This window comes from Gorilla gorilla, chromosome 9 (genome assembly GCF_029281585.2).
Source record: "Gorilla gorilla gorilla isolate KB3781 chromosome 9, NHGRI_mGorGor1-v2.1_pri, whole genome shotgun sequence".
In the NCBI taxonomy this organism is placed as follows: domain Eukaryota; kingdom Metazoa; phylum Chordata; class Mammalia; order Primates; family Hominidae; genus Gorilla; species Gorilla gorilla.
The window spans coordinates 41,217,282-41,223,652 of NC_073233.2; the positions used below are offsets into that span (position 1 = coordinate 41,217,282).

At 40.1% G+C, this 6,371-nt stretch overlaps 1 long non-coding RNA gene across 1 annotated transcript in view; it reads left to right on the forward strand.

Moving 5' to 3' along the window:
• The window catches only part of LOC134759285 (uncharacterized), a 164,059-nt gene extending 159,237 nt beyond the window's left edge, over positions 1-4,822 (forward strand). The window contains exon 4 of the long non-coding RNA XR_010135378.1: positions 4,636-4,822. This is a non-coding gene — a long non-coding RNA (uncharacterized lncRNA). The remainder of the gene's footprint in view (positions 1-4,635) is intronic.
• Positions 4,823-6,371: the final 1,549 nt, after the last annotated feature.

Sequence of the window (6,371 nt, forward strand, 5' to 3'; positions counted from 1 at the left end):
GATAGATTGTAGCTAATAATATTCACTTAAAGTGTAAAATCAAATGAGATTAAGAATAGATGAACAGAAGGCTGAGGTCAGCCATCCCAATGGAAAACAGGATCTCTTGCCCAGTTTCTAGACCTAAGTCAGTTCTCAGATCCAAAACCCACTGACTGCAGAAAGGTTGGATCCCCATGATATGGTTTGGCCGTGTCCGCAGCCAAATCTCATCTTGAATTGCAGCTCTCTAATTCCCACGTGTTGTGGGAGGAACCCAGTGGGAGATAATTGAATCATGGGCGTGGTTTCTTCCATTCTGTTCTCGTGGTAGTGAATAAGTCTCATGAGATCTGACGGTTTTATAAGTGGAAACTCCTTTCACTTGGCTCTCACTTCTCTCTTGCCTGCCACCATACAAGATGTGCCTTTGCTCCTCTTTTGCCTTCTGCCATTGGTCGTGAGGTCTCCCCAGCCATGTGGAAATGTGAGTCCATTAAACCCTTATTTCTTTATAAATTACCCAGTCTCGAGCATGTCCTTATTAGCAGTGTGAGAATGGACGAATACAGTTGCCACGTGAAAAGACACTGCAGCATCATAACAAGTATATACCATAGTGATTCAGCAAGTCCTTCCCCAAAGGGACCCACGTCTAGACACTAAGGAAAAGGAATACCCAGTTCTTTCAGATGCTATTAGATCAGGTCAGAGATGATCCTGTTACATGAGAACCCAAAGTGCCTTCATGACCGCTTTTAGGGTAGGGGCTTATGCAAGTCAGGTAACAAGTGGAATTCTGTCCCAGGTTTGTCTCACAGTTGATAAACTGAGGCCATGGATCTGCCCAGTGATCATGACCCCAGCTCCCAAATGTCTAAGTGAAATGAACATTCTTAGCAGTTGGTAGAACACTTACTTTGGTTCTTTGAGCTGTAAAGTAAAAGCAATTGTGGTACGAAAGGCCGTGTGAAAATCCCCAAAACTTCACCCTTTGGTCAAGATAGGATACGAAACTGCTTGGCATCCTAGAGGGGATGGCATATTGGTGCTACTCTTGAAGACATAAAGGATGTAGGAGTGGTGGGATCTGCAATATCCTCATTTAATATATCAGCCTGGCCCCTAAAAAAAACTGGATCATAGGGGAAAACAACGTACTGCTATAAACAACCAAGTAATTCCCCCGATTGCAGATTAACATGTCCTCATATCCATAATATTAAGCTATTACCTGGCAAATATTTTAAATGCCCATCAGAAATAAGGATCAGAAGCAGTTGATGTGCATATGCAATGTTTTGCTTCAGGGCTATGTTTGTTTCCTGCCTTCTCTATCATGAAATAGTCCAAAGAGACCTAGACCAACGGATGATTATGCAGAACTTTACATTGGCCCACTATATTTGATGTCATCATGTTAACCAAGCCAGATGAGAAGTGGCAAATTATCTGAATGCCTTGGCAGGATACATATGCTTCAAGGGATAGAATTTGTACAGAAAAACACTAAAAAGATTCAGGGGTTCACTACATTGGTAAAGTGTTTAGGGGCTTAGTGATCTGAACACGCTGGGTTATGGGTTATTCTGTGCATGCTGGGTTATCCTATCTAAAAAGTTTTTGTGCTTTACACCTTACACAAATACAAAAAAAGCGCAATGCTTGACAGGCATCTCTGGGATTAGGAGGTAGCATACTCCATACTGGAATACTGATCTTTGTATGGGGTGACACAGAAGAATCCTAGATTGAGTGGGGTCTGGAACACTTCTCCAGTAAGTCTCTTAAACTACAATTTCCATCTCAGGCTCTGCTTCTAGGGAACCTGACCTGAGACAGATGCTTCAGAAGAGACCAGGTTGTTTAGAGCCAGGAGACAGGACACCTGGGTCTTAGTTCTATTTTGTTTTTTCTGTCCGAACGACTAAGGCATGTTATTTTCCTCTCCAGGCTTCCATGTTCTTATTTGTAAAATGTAGGGGTTATGTTGCTTCAGCATTTCTTAACTTTCTTCCATCAGATAACAGACATGACAGATAAGATTTATATACGTGACACACTCCCAAGGGTGTGTCCCTCTGCACCCATAAGAGCGGCTGGAGGTTATATGCAGTTCCCAGCAGGCTGGCTATAACTCCACCCCTCTTTCCCACTCAGGAAACGATATTGGAGTGTAGAGTGATAAAAGTGAAATCACAGGGTATGGACAACCTTGAATATGTTCTAGTTTGCTTTTTAAAACATCATTCGCAATCTATCATACTTCAATGTGTTTTTAAAAATCATTTTAACAAAGCTCACTATGGGTGTTTCTTGACAACATAGTTCAGAATAAGTGTTAAAAATACTCATTAAGATTACTTTCTGTCTCCAAAGTTGAGATTCTGAAAATTAGTCCCCACAAATTGAGTTCTGAAATCTTTGCATGCCAGTGCCCCTGTGATACCTTAAACAAGAACACTCCTTTGTATATAGAAGTTTGATAAGCTGAATATGTATCTGATAAGAACTTCTTTCAATTACCTCCTGCTTACTGATCGCCTACTTTTGCACTATTTGTAAGATTCCAGAATTCTAAAATGTGCTTACTTGATTCAAATTTAGTGTCTTCATAGAGGCATTTCAAGAAGTTCACATTAATGAGTGTCAAAAGAGAAAAGGATTCTGTAGTCAAAAGAAGTTTGTATCAATTAAGGTTAATCAGATATCTTTGCTGCAGAACTTAAGTCCTTTAATCTAATTTGTTAAGATGCTTTGGGAATCTCCAGAAGATAAATTTAGTCTGTGATGTTTCCCCAAGATTTTGAACATGAAACCCCATGGAATAAATGCTCAAGGAACATACTTTAGAAAAATAAGAGCTTTACAGCAATATTAGCTTTCAGTGGTTCCCAAGTAGTTTGAGATAATTCTGCAGTGATACCATCCATGCTGGCTTTCCAACCAAGAGAAGTATGCTCCTGAGTGATATACAGTGTTGCCTACTCAATATGTCTTACTCCCTTTCCCATCCACTGTCCAGATTCCCCAAAAGCAAACAGTAGCTCCACTCTAGAAAGTATATTGCTACCCTTCTCAGGTACTGACAGGCTTTTTGTGAGAAAGTGAACCAGAGGTCAAAAGATCCAGTTCTGTCCCAGAATAAGACCACACACCTACAACTATCTGATTTTTTGACAAACCTGACAAAAACAAGGAATGGGGAAAGGATTCCCTAATCAATAAATGGTGCTGGGATATCTGGCTAGCCACACACAGAAACGGGACCCCTTCCCTATACAATATACAAAATTAACTCAAGACAGATTAAAGACTTAAATGTAAAACCCAAAACTATAAAACCCTGGAAGACAACCTAGGCAATAAAGGACATAGACACAGGCAAAGATTTCATAATGAATACACTAAAGACAATTGCAACAAAAGCAAAAATTGACAAATGGGATTTAAACTGAAGAGCTTCTGCACAGAAAAAAAAACAAAAATAAAAAAACTATCCACAGAGTATACAGACAAGTGACAGAATGGGGAAAAAAATTTGCATACTATGCATGTGGCAAAGGTCTAATATCCAGCATCTGTAAGGAACTTAAATTTCCAAGAAAAAACCAAACAACTTCATTAAAAAGTGGGCAAAAGACATGAACAGACACTTTTCAAAAGAAGACACACATGTGGCTAACAATCAAATGAAAAAAAGTCCAACTGATCATTAGAGAAATGCACATCAAAACCACAAGGAGATACAATCTCACACCTGTCAGAATGGCTGTTATTAAAAAAGTCAAAAAATATTAATAACAGATGCTCGTGAGGGTGTGGAGAAAAAGGAACACTTGAACACTGTTGGTGGGAGTGTCAATTAGTTCAACCATTGTGGAAGATGGTGTGGCAATTCCTCAAAAAACTAAAGACAGAAATTCCATTCATCCCAGCAATCCCATTACTGGGTATATACCCAAAGGAAAATAAATCTTTCTGTTATAAAGACACATGCACACGTATGTTTATTGCAGCATTATTCACAATAGCAAAGACATGGAGTCAACGTAAATGCCCAACAATGGCAGACTGGGTAAAGAAAATGTGGTATGTATATACCATGTAACACTATGCAGTCATAAAAAACAATGAAATCATGTCCTTTGCAGGGACATAGATGGAGCTGGGGCCATTATCCTTAGCAAACTAACACAGGAACAGAAAACCAAATACCACATGTTCTTACTTATAAGTAGGAACTAAATGATGAGAACACATGCACACATAGTGGGGAACAACACACACTGGGTCTCTTGGAGGGTGGAGAGTGGGAGGAGGGAGAGCATCAGGAAAAACAACTAATGGGTACTAGGCTTAATACCTAGGTGATGAAATAGTCAGTACAACAAATCCCCATGACACAAATTTACCTATGTTATAAATCTGCACATGTACCCCTGAACTTAAAATAAAAGTTAAACAAAACAAAAAACCCCAAACATCTAGTTCTGCACCTTGGTCTGGCACTAAGTAGCAAGGTGATCAGATATGGGAGACTAAGAATTATATTAATGAAAAGCAATATTTAAAATAAAAATAGTTGTGTTTGTGAAACGTGATGATGTTTTTAAAATATTGTTCAGAGGCTTTTTTTTTTTTTTTTTGAGACAGGCTGATCTCAAACTCCTGGCCTCAAGTGATCCTCCCACTTCAGCCTCCCAAACTGTTGGAATTACAAGCATGAGCCACGGTACCTGACCTAGGGATGTATTTTTTAAAATAAAGTCAAGCAACTGCCACATTTCCAGGTACATAGGCTGTGAGCATCTTGAAGATGAGAACCTGGAAAGTAATATTGTCCCATTTATTAAATATTCTATGCCTGAAATACGGTAAGTATTTTTCTTTTTCTTTTCTTTCTTTTTTTTTTTTTTTTTTTTTTGAGATGGAGTCTCGCTTTGTCACCCAGGCTGGAGTGCAATGGCATGATCTCGGCTCACTGCAACCTCCAACTCCTGGGTTCAAGCGATTCTCCTGGCTTAGCCTCCTGAGTAGCTGGGATTACAGGTGCACACCACCACGCCTGGCTAATTTTTGTATTTTCAGTAGAGACGGGTTTCACCATGTTGGTCAGGCTGGTCTTGAACTCCTGACCTCATGATCCGCCCGCCTCGGCCTCCCAAAGTGCTGAATTATTTTTCATTCAGATCTTTGCTCATATGCCACCTTGTCAAAGAGGGCTTTCCTAACTATCTTACTATCTTTTCTCAAATACTTTCCCTGCCATCCCTCTCCATCCCTAATCAGATTTATGCTTTATAGACTGTATCACTGCCCAACATTTTATTCTATTATATTCCTGCTTATTGTCTATCTCCCTAACTGAAACTTAAGCTCCATGAAGACAGATATTTTGTATGTTTTGTTCTATGTTGTATCCCTAACACCTAGAATAGTACTCGGAACATTACAGATCCTCAATAAGGTATTTATACAAGGAAGTAATCAATGAATGATCTTGTAGAATTCTAACCACAATCCTATGAGCTAAGTCTGTTACTGTCTTCATTTGGTAATCAAGGAGACCAGGCTACAAAGAGATTATGTCACTTGCTCAAGGAGATAGTATGAAGGAGTAGAGCCTGTATTCAGATCCAGGTCTGACATCACAGCTTCAGCCACGAGGCCATACAGCCTTTTAATGAATACATCTTTGCTTCTCAGAGGTGGTATCTGTGCTCCCCGCAGGAAGGGGGCTCATTAAAGTGTAGATTATTGGGGTTTACCTGATATAGTGAAACAGAATGGGTGGAGGGAGAGTAAATGGTAAGGAAAGGGATGAGGTGAAAAGAAAAGAATCATCTGTCGCAGATATCAATTCCCAAATGGATGAGTCTGGCTCCTTGACTCCGGTCTAAACCCTCCCAGAGAGAAAGAGATGCAGAAGCAGCTGTTTTCACAGCAGACCCCATGAGATCTGGAATGCTTTGATGCCCAGGTAGGAAGATAAATGTCAGTTTGGCTCCTTTTGAGTTACTGGCTCTGAGACTACCAAGAGACACAGCTCTGGCTGATACCAGAATTATTATGAAGGACACAGAGGGACTCTCAGGTATCAGACTTCAACACAGAGGCTGGAGTGCAAAACAACAGGGCTGTGTGCAAATGCCTATAAAACATCACCTGGGACTCCCAGAAAGCCTTGGAAAGTGGGCAGAATTTGCCAGAATCTGAGTTTCCATGTGTAAGTGTGGGCAAGTGCTAGCTACTGACATTAGAATTATTATTGTGATTGTGATTTCATTAATAGCCACAAATATTATTTTTCCTCTATCAAGGTCTCTGTTTTCTTTGTGTGGTTGGATCTGGGGTGGTTCTGCTCCCTTGGGCCAAGCTGGTCTACTGGG